At 43.0% G+C, this 15,430-nt stretch overlaps 1 protein-coding gene across 1 annotated transcript in view; it reads left to right on the top strand.

The window, feature by feature from the left end:
- Positions 1-15,430, top strand: part of LOC135098236 (uncharacterized) — a 204,183-nt gene that overhangs the window by 52,490 nt on the left and 136,263 nt on the right. The window contains exon 3 of the mRNA XM_064000496.1: positions 13,673-13,773. The gene's annotated coding sequence lies outside the window, so the exon portion shown is untranslated. The remainder of the gene's footprint in view (positions 1-13,672; positions 13,774-15,430) is intronic.

Below are 15,430 nucleotides of genomic sequence, written 5' to 3' on the forward strand. Positions count from 1 at the left end.
CGGGCCACTTCATTTTTACAAGCCCCGCAAAGCCCCCGCCCTTTGCACACCTAATTTTGCTTAAGTGTACGATCCCCGAGCCGCTATTTCACACTGCACCGCCTCTTAAACACTGGCCTTCCTGCAGGGATTACCGCTCACCACATGAGTGCAAATCTACACTAAGTCCAGGAGTATTCTTATGCCTTGCAGAGCTCAGGGCTTCTCTTTGTGGGACGTCGAATGCACTGTGATAAATGATCGTGGTAATTTTAAACTCTAAATAGGCTTTTTCTTGGGGATTTTCCACTTGTTTCTATCTTCTTGGAAATTGCGTTACGACAAAGCTTTCTGTTCTCGTTATGGAAGGGGATGACTGGTGGAAGTAGGTGCGCATATTTTGTACAGGAACTGCCACGTGTAGACCTAGTGGCTTCTTGTAGGCTTTCCTTCATTCTTATGTACTAAAACTTAATATAGACTGACAAAAAAGAAGGACTCAAAACGCATTATCATTAAAAAAAAAAAAAACACTCATCATCATCACCATTATTAGTATTACCTTCTTCATCATCATGACAACACAACACCGCACCGCTACCTAATCACCATCACCACCACCATCACCACCACTGTCACCTCCTGTGTGTGTGCCAAGCTGAGGTAGAGTATGTAGCTCACTGACTTGCCTTACTCGTGAGCCAACCAGCCTTGAACTTTTTTTATCTTGCATGTGATCTGGCCACGGGAGGAGTGGCGGGGTGGTGAGAGAGAGAGAGAGAGAGAGAGAGAGAGAGAGAGAGAGAGAGAGAGAGAGAGAGAGAGAGAGAGAGAATAATTTAACGGAATCATAATCTGAGACACACGCAGATGTTCGTCCTCTTCCTCTTCCTCTTCCTCCTCCTCTTTCTCCTTCTTCTCCTCCTCGTTCTTCTCTTCCTCGTCCTTCTCTTGCTTCCCAGTGAGTGCTAGTTAATGAAAAGAGACAATAATGCAAAGTGTTAGAGAGGTGAAGGTGCTTGGGAAGGGAAGAAGGCACGAGTGTTGTCTTTAAGTCGAGTGCGGGTCAAGTTGCCTGCAGTCATTTCATTGTGTCTCAGTCCTGTGTGTGTGTGTGTGTGTGTGTGTGTGTGTGTGTGTGTGTGTGTGTGTGTGTGTGTGTGTGTGTGTGTGTGTGTGTGTTTAAGAAAGCTTTTCCGATTCAGAATTGATTTTGGTAATGTTTATGGTAGTCATCGTATTACTGATTACAGCTGTTAGTCATATTGAAAGTGCCAAATATTCGTCCGTGCATCTCCATAACAAGGAAGGGACTTTAAAATATGTTTAAGAATGCTTGCTGATTCATATTTTTTAGCAATGCTTATGATAGTGATCGTATCGCTAATCCCAGCAGTTAGTCATACTGTAAGTTCGACACTCCCCATAACAGGAGAGTAACCTTGAAATGACCTCTCTTCTCCCAGATCAGAATTTGTTTTAGTAATGCTTATGGTAGTCACTGTACTGTTAATCACGGCAGTCATATTGTAAGTACCAAACACTCCCTCCTCTGTCCCTATGATAAGGAAGTAACGCTGAAACGATCCTCTCAATATTACTTCATTATTCACATCATGTTAATTGTCTCGGTCACGTCTTTCAAAATTAATGGAACACAGTAATGAGGTTATAATTAAGAGCAGGCGTTCTTTTTCATTCACTGTTCAAACTAATTGGAATACGAGTGGATGTATTTTTAGCCTGACTCACGGGGGTAGAGCTGTACATACACCATGTTTCCTCGACCGTAATCAAAGGCACGTGTTCCTCTCCTTCTTGCTGCAACGCTTAAATAGAACGAGCTTGTATTGCACGTGTACAAACTATCCTAATACCGTGACTGCTTTCCTGCTCCCTGGTGTGTTGCCTGCGTGTTACATTGACAACTCAAAGGAACTCTCGAAAGGCGAAATACTTTTTCCTTGCTGCAACACTTGAATAGAAAGAGATTTTGTTGTATTTGTACAAACTGTTCTTTTACCTACACTACTTCTGTACTGCTCTGCACGCATCACGCTGACAAATAACTGCAATCAAAGGAACTGTCCACATGCAAAATAGTCTCTTTTTGCCCTCTCATATTATCTTCCATGAGAGAAAATTGTATCATTGTGTGGCATTCCCTTTCTTTTGTACTCATAAGAGAATAATATTTCTCCATCACCTCCTGCACGATGATTTCACAGGGCACATTGCAACATCAAGAAGACGAAGAAGAAGAAGTCTTTTATCCACAATTTTTGTCATTTTTCCTCCACCTTCAGTCTTTTGATCTGCTGACAGCCTGCGTGCAAAACCTGACAAGTGATAGATTTCAAAGCGATCACAGGATTTTAGACTGACAGAAAACGCCAGACACAGTGGAAGTGAGTGTGGCAGAATAAATACTTTGAGGAGGAGAGGCACACAGTTAGCAAGATCAGAAGAACGGTTAGCATGAAAACATCGGGTGTATGTGTTTCACGGTGGGAATTAAATAAGTAACTGTGTAGTACTGTCAAGAATATTGATCTAATATTCTTACCCAGTGCTTGTCTGCCGCCAGTCAGCACGTGCGAGGCAGTGAGGTAAATATCACACAGGAATGCATGCAGACAGAAACACTTCAGCAGACGCGGCAATTGGGAGAGTGGCTCGGTGTAATAGTCATGGAGGCGAGTTTAGCAGGCGTCTCAGGGTAAAAGACAGGGAAAAATGCCTTAAACTTGTTTGCTGCTTTAATGAGCTCAGAATTTTGTTCGTGTTGAGGGTGAGAGCGAAAGGGGAAAGGAAAGGAGGTGGAACGGGGGTACGGCGAGGAAGACGGGAGTGAAGTTATTGTTGGTGTGAAAGTTGGCTCGTTAATTTAACTTCGTAACGACAGCGGCCATTGAAGGAGTATGAGAGGTAGCAGAGTAACGGCGGTAACAACTTACATTTTATACGAAGGCGCTCTAAACAAAGGAGGGAAAGGAAAGGAAAACTATACTTGCGACACATGAGGAAATATATTAAGTGAGTTACAACGGCAGTGGTGCTCTGAAAAATAAAATATAATACGAAGTTTCTTACACAAGTGCCTGAGGAGAAATAAAAATATGATTAATAGCAGCAACTAACGCCTCCAATTAACATCACAGTTTATTATAGACATTAGGGATAATTCCAGAGATATGAATCGCATTATCAGGGGAAAAGCGTGTTTATCTTACACAGTTGTAGATACAGATCTGAATTATGAACATGGGAATCCCTGCTGAAAGTAGAACACAAACTAGACCGGAATGACGATGAATTCTTAGTTAAATTGCTTGTAATACATAATTTTGAGTCTCTGCGAGCAATGTTACATATTGTTTTTGAGGTTGTTTTTTTCTTAGTGTTCATTATAAAAAAATTTCCTTGAATTTTTGGTATATTTTCTGAGGCGTGTAAGAATGTGGTAGATGTTTCTATAAATATTGAAAGTGAATCCTCACAATCCTCAGATATACAAACAATTTCCCCGTGCTTCTCATTCTCTTGTTATGTAGTTTGTTCTGTGTGGCTTTTCTGTAACACCCTAATGTTACCACAACACGCCGGCGCACAAGGAATTTTACTATGCTTATTTCTCATTGCCCACTCCTTTTCCTCCCTTATCTCTCATAGTAGATGTATGCACAAAGAATTTTACTGTGCTTCTCATTTTTCGTACGTATTTTTCTTGTGTCTTTACTATGACATGGTAATGCAATGATCACAGCACCCCACGTAGAAAGAATTTTACTATACTTCTCTGTCATTGGCCAGATCCCTTCCTCTCTTACCTCTCTCACGGCAGACGTGGGAGCAAGACCTTCTGTTTAATGGTGGAATAATTTTCTGCTGTTTGAAGATGGGAATATATTTTTCCGAAGTCACTGAGGAAATAACAGTTTTCAGCATTTTTCAACCACTGTGTCAATTTCTTTTCCAACGAGCGTGTGCAAGGTTACTCTTCCCTGTTGCTGTCTGTCTGTCTGTCTGTCTGTTTGTCTCTGCCTGCCCTCCTTCTCCCCCCTCTCTCTCTCTCTCTCTCTCTCTCTCTCTCTCTCTCTCTCTCTCTCTCTCTCTCTCTCTCTCTCTCTCTCTCTCTCTCTCTCTCTCTCTCTCTCTCTCTCTCTCTCTCTCTCATAATTTCGTAATATTTATGGCCTTCTTGCCACTCTTCATTTTTAACTTTCAACTTTAGCTGTGGAAAATATTAAAGTAGTACCCTGTAACAGAATGCAGTGTGTGTGTGTGTGTGTGTGTGTGTGTGTGTGTGTGTGTGTGTGTGTGTGTGTGTGTGTGTCATTGTGTTTGTGTGAGTCCATTTGTTTGTCTGTCTGCCTGCCTGCCAATAACACTTCCATAAACTAGACCTTTTCTCTCCCTCTGCCTGTCTATATGTCTCTCTCTCTCTCTCTCTCTCTCTCTCTCTCTCTCTCTCTCTCTCTCTCTCTCTCTCTCTCTCTCTCTCTCTCTCTCTCTCTCTCTCTCTCTCTCTCTCTCTCTCTCTCTCTCTCTCTCTCTCTCTCTCTCTCTCTCTCTCTCTCTCTCTCTCTCTCTCTCTCTCTCTCCCTAAAAGGTTGTAGTAAATTGCGTCTCAAGTGCCAGCCAGCTTACACCGCCACCACCTGCTGTAACAATGGTTCTCTCCCACAGTAATCCGGGTTCCCAGCTCAGGGGAGTGCTGCTGGGCCAGACCGGAGGATTTCTCAGCCCTTTTTAACATGCCGTGATAGATTTAGAACACTGGAATTGCGGAAAAGAATGCGGTCGACCGGTCTTGCCTTATCGGACAGTTCGCTCGGTTTTAGCTGCCACAGTTGCGCTTGAATCCTTCGCCTGCGTACTGAATTGATGATAAAATCGCCTGTTTTGGAGGTAGTACTTGTGTAGTAAGCGGGCTTAGTAATGGCAGGGTTCAGTGACCGTTCTCTTATGCTTTCACTCGTATAGTTCTGTAGGTTTCTCGTATGGTCTTCTTAGTGATGAAAGGTTAATTTTTTTTTTTCCACCAGAGTTATGCTACTAAGATAAACGCAATTTGTAACACCAGACACCAGTGAGCTTTCTCTTATGCTTTCATCGGTGTACATTTTGAATATTTGTCGTATGCGCACCGTAGGAATGGAATGCAAAACTTACTGGCTTTCCTTCCAGAGTTATGGTGCTCATGTTAACGCAAATAACATCAGACAGCCTCTCCTACGTACATATATAATAAGTTCTGAGGAATTACTGTGGCATGGTGACGATAGGTACTGAAGGCTGGACGCATCACCTTTGTATTCCAGAGTTATGCTTCCCAGCAAACCTACAAACAAGTGGATTACACCAAAAGCTCTCAGTTTGAATATGCATGGCAGATTCCCGTGACAACCCTGTGCCACAATCGCCGCTTCAGGTTACCGGGTCAAGTGAAGCCACATTTATAAGTTAGCTGGTCTAGTCTAAGGGACGGCTCACGATTGTGTGTGTCCCGTCGGGTTGGTGTGAGGAAGGGAACCGCCACCCAGGATAGTGAAGCGTCCGAGAGAGTAAAAAAAAAAAAAAAAAAAAAAAAAAAAAAAAAAAAAAAAAAAAAAGTTGCTTATGTGTATGTGTTTCCGCTTTGATATGATAAATGCATACCATGAATATCTCCTTACAGTGTATTTTTTCTGCTCTAAGAGGGTTTCTGGCAAAGGGCAACCATAGACGGCGGAAAAAAAAAGAGGCCCACTGAAGATGCCAAGTCAAAAAAAAAAAAAAAAAAAAAAGAAAGAAAAAGAAAAAAAAAAAAAGAGCTGTCCAAAGAGAATATCCAGAATAACGAGGAGAAATGTCTTGAAACCTAATTCCTTTACTATAAAACTTATCTAGAACCTCGAGCCAGGCTGTGCTCAAGTAGTACAAACTAGGCAATACGTAATTTCGTTAGCTTATATTTAACGATACATTTAGCACGTGATATAAGCCATGGGGTGTGTTGTGCCAGCGTCTCTGCCGTTTAGTTGTAATTGTCTAATTTTCATCAGTGCTTGGTGCCCTTAGAGAATTTTCACGTCCGTGGATTTTCTTTTCCCGCTTGTTTGAATGCTCCAAACTTTACATGTCGAGAGAGAGAGAGAGAGAGAGAGAGAGAGAGAGAGAGAGAGAGAGAGAGAGAGAGAGAGAGAGCGTGTGTGTAACGAAGGCCAAGGCTTGTGGGGGAGAGCGTGGGGTTCTGAAACGAGTGACTTTGTGGATATACAGAGATTTTTATTCGCTGCTTCTTTTCCTTCCTTTAACAATACCCACCGTGGCAAAAGAATAGTTGACGCGAGCATTTTGAAAACACATTGTCAGAGAGAGAGAGAGAGAGAGAGAGAGAGAGAGAGAGACTTTTCCATAACAACACAGAGAAGAGTAAGGTTTGCGAGGGAAGGGAAACTTTTATTAAACTTGATATTGTGTTGTTAACTTTGCATGCGTTGTTTGTTCATCGTTTGTGTTCCTGTGGTTACTTTCCTCCTCCTCCTCCTCCTCCTCCTCCTTCTGTTCCTTCTGCCCCTAATCCGCGGTAATAATTTGTGCCACTCAGCCTGATTGCATAAATAGCGAGATAACTTTCTGGTTATTGATAGCTATATTAATTAATCTGCTCAGCCCCCCACCAAAAATTAAGCCAATAACTCAGCAAGCCGCACGAGAGAGAGAGAGAGAGAGAGAGAGAGAGAGAGAGAGAGAGAGAGAGAGAGAGACGCTGATTCATTGCCCGTCCTTGCGTTCGCCCGAAGCCTCACAACTCAAGCTGGAATGAATGATAAGATACTATACATACTTTGTCATTGAAAAATTGAAATTGTCGTGAAAAAAAAAATAAAAACATGTAAATATCAGGGATTTCTATTATGTGTGGTATATGGGAACAGTCTCTCTCTCTCTCTCTCTCTCTCTCTCTCTCTCTCTCTCTCTCTCTCTCTCTCTCTCTCTCTCTCTCTCTCTCTCTCTCTCTCTCTCTCTCTCTCTCTCTCTCAAGCTTAAAAGATACGAGCAACCGGCACAGCCACTACTAGAATTGTTAGCCAAATTGACACCAAATCCAATAAATGTCTGACCTTGTTTATGGAGGACAAAGAAAATGCATAAATAAGGAAATAAAGCCCCTCACGACTAAAGCCACAATACACTGGTGCTTCACGACACTCGATAGATCCTCTTTGGGCTTCGCGGTGTCGTGTTCATTTCTTCACCTCACGCAAGGTATTGGAAACGTTTCTTACAGGCCAATCAATGCTGTGTTTCGAAATGGATTCCTTCCTTTGTGATCGCTGCAATGCTAGTACGTGGAGAGGCGACACTGAGGTGGACTGAGGTGGAGTGGCTGTGTTAAGAGGAGAGATGAGTGTATGGGAAGGAGGATGCTGGAGATGGATCTAGCAGAGAGAGAGAGAGAGAGAGAGAGAGAGAGAGAGAGAGAGTTTATAGGTGCAGTGAAAGACGTGCCTGTAATGGGTATGACTGAGGAAAAGGTAAAAGATTAGGTTGATCCTCTGTGCGATCCTTGACATGAACAGCCGAAAGAAGAGAGAAAATAAGAGACTCGTGGAAGTGACTATATTTCTCCTCAGACAGATGCATTAAGTCTTTTGTCCGGACATCTTAAAACTTGACTGATTATAAGACAGATTAGTTATTTTCCCTCTTAATCCCCACGCCAGGTATAATGAGACAGCGGCATGAATAGCGTTAGCAAGGAGATGTAGGCAGTTGCGGTGAGACACAGGCCCGTTCCCTTTGCGATGAATGCATTTGAGTAAGAAGTAATAAGCTCTCAGTGGCAGCCATGAGCCCTGTTGCCTCTGAAGCCGATCCCTTGATGATTATCCATTGTTCTGACGCGCGTGTGTGTGGGGGTGGGGGAAGAGGAGCGGGGTTACAGAGAGAGAGAGAGAGAGAGAGAGAGAGAGAGAGAGAGAGAGAGAGAGAGAGAGAGAGAGAGAGACGGTATAGCGAAAAAAAAGTATATTCAGTTTTTCTTTTTCCCTCGCCGAAAGTGCAGCGCCTGAATACAATAGGCAAGTCTTCGTTCTGGTGGGAGAATGTACACGAGAGGTTCCCGTGTTGAACCCAGGTGCGGCGCTTCCTACACGGGATCGCTCGCCCACCACTGATTATTGCAAGCATTTCGCCGAGCCTCGAGGTAGGGGTGCACTGCAGGCTGTGGGTGGGGCTCATAACCCGCAGTAAAATGTTATCATGTCTTTGGGTGGAGAGTCCTACTTGTGTCGCTGTCTGTTAGTGCGGCGAGGGAAGATTTCAAGACATTTCTGGTAATGTTAGATATGCTTTCGATCTCTTCTCTGTAGGTACTGATCGCTTTAGTGGGGCGTTTTCTTTTCTATATTCTTTTTCCTCTTTATCTGGAGACCCTATTACATAAAAAGTGAATGAATTTCGTAATATGAAGCGTGACAGGTCTCTGCTATGCCTTTTTTTCGACGGCCATCTTCAGTGGGCCTTTTTTCTCTTATATTTTTATTTGCCCTTGGACAGAGATACTCTTAAAAAGTGCATTTCGTATTATGAAGCGTGACAGCTCTCAAATATTTCTATCTGGTGCTACCCTTGAACTTCTTATCCAGTAACATTACAGACGAGGAATGATAATGAACATACACGTGACATATTGTAGCATTTGTGTGTCTGCAGTTTGCGATTCATTTCGAAAGCATTTACAACGGTGCAAGTCACATTAAATTGAGTATCTTAGTGCTTAAAAACACGTTAGCGCACTTTGAACACTATATCAGGCTGGGAAAATAATGTTCAGCGGGTGATTTATAGGAAGGTGTTAAAAAAGTAAATAAATGAAATAGAAATACAAATCTGTTAGAAAAAAAGAAAACTTATGGCGTAGTTGCATAAAAGAGTCGATATTATCACTAACAGAATCGCGAATCCCATCATAGTTTCTGGAATGACATGAAATACTACATACGAGTACAGTGCACTGCCGTAATGCTCATGCTGATATTCTTGATGGAGAGAAGTAACAGCGATAAAAATAAAGTTATAAAAAACTTACGTGTCTCTCCGGCCATTCATACTTCTAGCTCTTGGATTGCGCCGTGCTGGAATGAATTAGTTAAGAGGCAGTTTCATGCTCCAGCCAGATTTAGCATCAAGAACACATTCACTCGATGGATTGCGAATAGTGACACTGAAAAAAAAAAAAAAGGTTGTTTTCTCTGCAATAACGCGGTTCAGTAACACGAAATCGCTTGAATCTGTGAGTGAATCTGTGTTTAAATTAGACTTATGCCGACTATGCAAAATATAACAGCAGGCAAAACACATCACTATAAATACTTGACTTTAAAGGTTTAGATCTGCACCAGCCAAGGAAAAAAACACTGGTCTCGCTGCTTGTGCTGTCTAGTCTTGAAGAAACGTAATTGAAGTGATCTGCTTACAGTATGTTCTTATATGAGGTGGAAATAGGCAGGCGTGCTTTATACAGGGACTGCCACTTGTAGATATATTGGCTTTCTGCAGCTTCCTATGTCTTCTAATATTCTTTATGTTCTCATACGGGAAGCACAAGAGTGGAGAGACGAAGAGCTTCTATCGAGAATATTCTCACATTGCAGTCTGTGTTGGGAGGGAAGAGGTCACTGAACTTTTCCTCTGATGCTCCCTTTGTCCTCCGTGACTGGTTTTGAGCCCATCGTTAATAATTTAAGGCGGTTGAACATGTTGCAAAGGACTTAGCTCCTTTGTCGCACAGCACTACGGGATTCTTAGGTCACGCACTCAGGTAGGTAGACACACACACACACACACACACACACACACACACACACACACACACACACACAGACACACAGACACACACACACACACACACACACACACACACACACACACACACACACACACACAGACACACATAGACACAGACAAAGTGAAGATAATTTCGGCAGTGAAACGTAATTAGAAAGGTGTGTGTGTGTGTGTGTGTGTGTGTGTGTGTGTGTGTGTGTGTGTGTGTGTGTGTGTGTGTGTGTGTGTGTGTGTGTGTGTGTGTGTGTGTATGTGGCGGATCTACAGAGAGAGAGAGAGAGAGAGAGAGAGAGAGAGAGAGAGAGAGAGAGAGAGAGAGAGAGAGAGAGAGAGAGAGAGAGAGTGTGTGTGTGTGTGTGTGTGTGTGTGTGTGTGTGTGTGTGTGTGTGTGGGAGGGGGGAGGATGTGAAGGAGGTGGGCAGAGAGAAGTTGGAATGAGAGAATAAGCTGAGGCGAGATATCAGTCGGGAAGAAAATTTATGTGGAGGAAACGATGTGTGTGTGTGTGTGTGTGTGTGTGTGTGTGTGTGTGTGTGTGTGTGTGTGTGTGTGTTTTAGTGTGTGTAATTAATTTCTCCCAATAAGAGCGCTATACTGAGAACACGTGATTTATTGTACAAGGAGGAAATCTACTTAATCGCCGAACACTAAATAGTTTTTAATTACGTTGCATTCTCCGCAAAATGAGGACACAACAATTGGTCTGTGTGTGTGTGTGTGTGTGTGTGTGTGTGTGTGTGTGTGTGTGTGTGTGTGTGTGTGTGTGTGTGTGTACTGCTAGTGTATCTGCATCACAATTTAGGCCAAAAGCAGACTTGCATAATTCCGTTTGTCTCTGTTAGTATGTGTATGTGTGCCTGTCTGTGTGTCTGTCTACTTGTGTGTGTATCGCTGCGGTTAGAAGGTTAGGTTAGGTTACGCTACGCTCGGTTTAGTTAAGTTACGTGACTTTTTTTTTTTCCATGTCTGAAGATACTTGACAACTCTTGGTACACCTCTATATCTGTTTGTATGTCCTTGTGTATTGATATAACTGTCAATTTGGAGATGCCTGGATATCTTGTTTCCCACCTGCCCCTATTTACCAGTCAAAACACACATACACACACTCTCTCTCTCTCTCTCAAGGCTGTTGGTGGTGTCAGCGCGTTACGTTCTCCATCCATTGTTAACATTTTCCTTTGTGGCGCATATTTTGTCGTCGTTATTTGGATTTTTTTGTTACATACTGTGAAATTTGCCGTTATTTTTTTTTACGCAAAATTAAATTTTCTGGTGGTCTGATCACGCTAATATTTAACGCAGGCGGAATTCTGAAAGTGCAGTATGCAATTTCATGAAATAAACTCATTTTTTTTAGGCTTAAGCAAATTTAGCTCTTTTTTTTTTTTAATCATACCTTCTGCGTCCATGTTAAAAAGAAACAGGTTACCTAATATGAAGGATGAATAATGCCAGTGTCCTTACTCATCATCATTATCATCATTATCACCACCACCACCACCACCACCACCACTACTACCACCACCACCACCACCTTTACTGCAACAGTCATCACCTCAATCAGTATCACTATTAGTATCACTCTCCGTGTCTTTGTTTCTTTGACCATCATTACTGTTATAAGTGTTACGAGCGCCATTCCCATAACTGGCAGTAGTTTTAATAATGACTCACTGGTGCCATTACAGAGAGCACACTTGTTATTGCTGTTATTATTAGCAACGTCTGTCCAAAGAAAGGAAAATCACGGGAATAGATTGCACAGAGTGATCATACACAACGTCATCAAACGGAGGTAAATTGTGGGAAATATATAGTATGCTGTGTCTTGGTTTCCCTGCAAGACGCCATCAGACCTACACGTGGCACTCCCTATATGGAACACACCTACATATTTCCACCCATTCCCATCGATAAATCCGCCTAATCTTCTGTTATCATATGATTTTGAACTGAATCTGCTTTTAGCTCATAAGAGAATATAAGAAGTTGCGAGAAGATATCGGACCTACACGTGACAGTCCCAGTGTAAAATATATCCACTTATCTCTATCATTCCCATCCATGAATGGGTCTAATATTCTTTTAAAACCATTCACATATCCATACCATTTAATTTCAATCTTGTATGCATACTGGAAGTGTTGTCCTGCCCATGTCCTTTCTCATTGGGATGAAAACTCAAGTAAACGTCCAATTTATTGAAAGTTCTGACGATGCCTTCCATTACAACACTCACTCCATGCCTTTCATCTTGGTTTATTTTTCCATCCCAGAGAGAGAGAGAGAGAGAGAGAGAGAGAGAGAGAGAGAGAGAGAGAGAGAGAGAGAGAGAGAGATGTACGAGTATGAAACTTGAGAACGAAAGTACGAAAAAAATTAAATAAAACAACACAACATGAACAGATGAAAGACAGAAACTTTGAAGATCAGAAGGTGGTGAGTTTTATGAAGAGAACAATGCCTTGGAAACACACACACACACACACACACACACACACACACACACACACACACACACACACACACACACACACACACACACACACACACACACACACACACACACACACACACACACACACACACACACACACACACATAAACAAACATAAAAAAAAACACACACCAGCACTGAACAGAAGAAGAGAGAGAGAAAGAGAGAGAGAGAGAAAAAAATTGACAATACCAAGAAGAGCCAAAGAAACATAGGCCTTTTCCTCCATCATGCCTTTCCCCCACAAAGGAGTGCAGATGAATAGAACGAGGCTGACTGAGGAAGAGGAGAAGAAGGAGGAGCAGAGGAAGGTGAAAAGGGACATTTAGCTTACATATTATCCTGTCTGGAGCAATGATCATGAAAACTGCGACCATATAAAACCCTGGGAAGACTTGTGACCTTAATGGCCTGGCTCTCCCTAACGGTCGTTCTGATAACACTGGAAAGTAGCTCAGGACCTGGTTGGTGAGAGAGAGAGAGAGAGAGAGAGAGAGAGAGAGAGAGAGAGAGAGAGAGAGAGAGAGAGAGAGAGAGAGATGGTATAGAAGATCCACATAAGGTAGTTTGGCTTGAATCCCTCCTGTGACATTGACTGGTGACTACACACACACACACACACACACACACACACACATGAATGGACGACATTATCATTACTATTCTTCTCTTATATTCCGTAGGCAGCATTCACTAACAAGTAATTATTTCGGGTGAATTGCGTATAGATAAAGCTTAAACTCACACATCCGTGGCCGCCGTGGTACAGTGGGACCGCAGACTTTGGGGGTCCAGTTCGAATCCTGGCCACGGTGGCAAGGTAGGAAGGGTAGCAGTTCCCAAATGCCATGTCCAGAGTTCTTCGTTAGGAAGCTCCGTCTTTGCCCCGATGGACGAGGAGAACCGAAGCCAAGAATCTTTATCCAAAATTCACGATATCACCTCTAAAATATCTCCATTAATAGAGGAGGTGATATAGCAAAAGTCATAGAGTTAAGATATGTAGGAAGTGAATCACAGGCATTTTGGTGTGGCAAGAACGAATGAATTCAGACTACTTCTTAGGTATGCATGAAAAATAGAGAAATACCCCCATTAATAGAGAAAGTGAGGCATAGAATCATGGAGTTAAGGTGTGTAGGGAGTGACTCATGAACATTTTGGCTTAGCAAGGTTGTGGAAGTCAGATTACTTTTTAGGTATTCAGGAAATTTTCTTCCATTAAGCACATTAAGAAGTGATGAATAGCAGAGAGAGAGAGAGAGAGAGAGAGAGAGAGAGAGAGAGAGAGAGAGAGAGAGAGAGAGAGACTCGTACCTTCCCTCATTACCAAGGTCTTTTCCTCCTTCCCTACAGGTTTATGGTAGAATCTCGAGGGAACACGGGCGGAAATGGAGGGAGGTGATAAAGGATTCCCACCGTTGCCCTTTCGCCACTCCCAGCCGGCATAACGAGAGGTAAGACGCATTACAGCTCGAATCTTTAGTTTAGACGATGGACTGACTGGTTAGAGATCGTGGACTGGATAGAGCCATAAGGTTTTTGTAGCCTAGAGAGAGAGAGAGAGAGAGGGGAGAGGGTCTTTTCTTTTCCATTCGCTGTTTCCCTAGAGTGAGAAGGGTTGGTTAGCGCCATGTACAAGTCTCCTGTTGTTTCAGCTCCTTGCATCTTCCTACCGCTTCTTCTTTTTCTCCTTTCTCTGTTTCCCTAGAGTGAGAAGGGTTGGTTAGCGCCATGTTTCTGTCCCTTGTATCTTCCTCTGTGACTCCCATCCTTTTCAGTTCTACCACAATTCCGTCCCTCTATCTCACTCTCAGTTTTCGTCTCGATCTTCTCATCTCAACTGGTTTCCTGGTCTTCTCTTACTACGTGACCTAACCATCTCATTTCTTATCTTCTTATCACTTCCGTAATGCATTCGAGAGGGAGAGGATGTGCGTCAGGTAATGTTCGGAAGGCAGAGAGAACGTCTTCAGGTCTTCAAGTCTTCAGGAAAGCGAGGCCCCGCGGGAAACAGGCACAGGTCGTTTGTAGAGGTTAATTACAAAGCTGTCGACATTTATCTTGAAAAGTGAGGCAGTGCGCGCGCCCTTAGTGGAGTGGCGGCCCGGCATTTAACACCGCGTGGGTCGATTCCCGCGCCTCCTGCCAAATTTAGGTGTCATTTCTCTGGTGGTTTGAGTTAATCACGCCCCAGTAATTGAAACTGCGTCGTCTTTAATGATTGTATAATTTACGCAATTCGGTTTTGTACGTATGTTTGTGTTTTGTTGGTTTTTGCCTATTTGTCAGTGAATGTGTGTGTGTGTGTGTGTGTGTGTGTGTGTGTGTGTGTGTGTGTGTGTGTGTGTGTGTAATCATGAGCTCCTTCTTTACCGAGGACTGCGAGGTATTGTTGCATTAACGAGCCTAGCGACCCCGCCTGCTGAGTTGTGACGCAAACTTAAATCTTTAGGAGAAAAGAAAATGTAAAATTGCAGAGACGAAAATTGAATCAAGTCCAAATTTCAGGACGTGTTTGCTTTTGGCGAGAGCATCTGATGTCAGGCGATGTTAAATTGGTGTTAACTAAGGCAATGCACTAAAATTAGCCACCTGAGAAGCAGCGGACGAGGGAGAGAGTGCCAAAAATAGCCACGGGTTTCCGAAACATGACACGCGAATACCACATAAAGACGAGGAAAGAAAGAACAAGAAAACACGAAGACAAGAGATACGAGGCGGAGGGAGCTTGAGTGAACTGCAGCAAGATTCAGGACACGACCAATATTATCCTTTATCGTAACTTGAAGATTACAGAAACGGGAACAAGATCTTGACGTATGAATGTAACAAAGACGTGGCTGCTCAAGGATACAAGTCAGCACATTGCAAGAGACTGGTTGGTGAGCACGGCTTCTTTGCATTGGGAATAGAGAGATTACGTGATTGTTGAGGGGCTGTGCGTTTAAGTAATCATACAAGTGAAGTGGTGAGGGCGTCTCAAGAAGAGCAATGAGGTGCACGTAGGGAGAAGGACGCTAAAGATGGATCTACCCGGCAGTGGAAAGAGAGGAGGGCCGAAGAAGAGATTTATGGATGGAGTGAAAGAAGACATGCTTGCAATGGTTATGA

This window comes from Scylla paramamosain, unplaced genomic scaffold (assembly GCF_035594125.1).
Source record: "Scylla paramamosain isolate STU-SP2022 unplaced genomic scaffold, ASM3559412v1 Contig51, whole genome shotgun sequence".
In the NCBI taxonomy this organism is placed as follows: domain Eukaryota; kingdom Metazoa; phylum Arthropoda; class Malacostraca; order Decapoda; family Portunidae; genus Scylla; species Scylla paramamosain.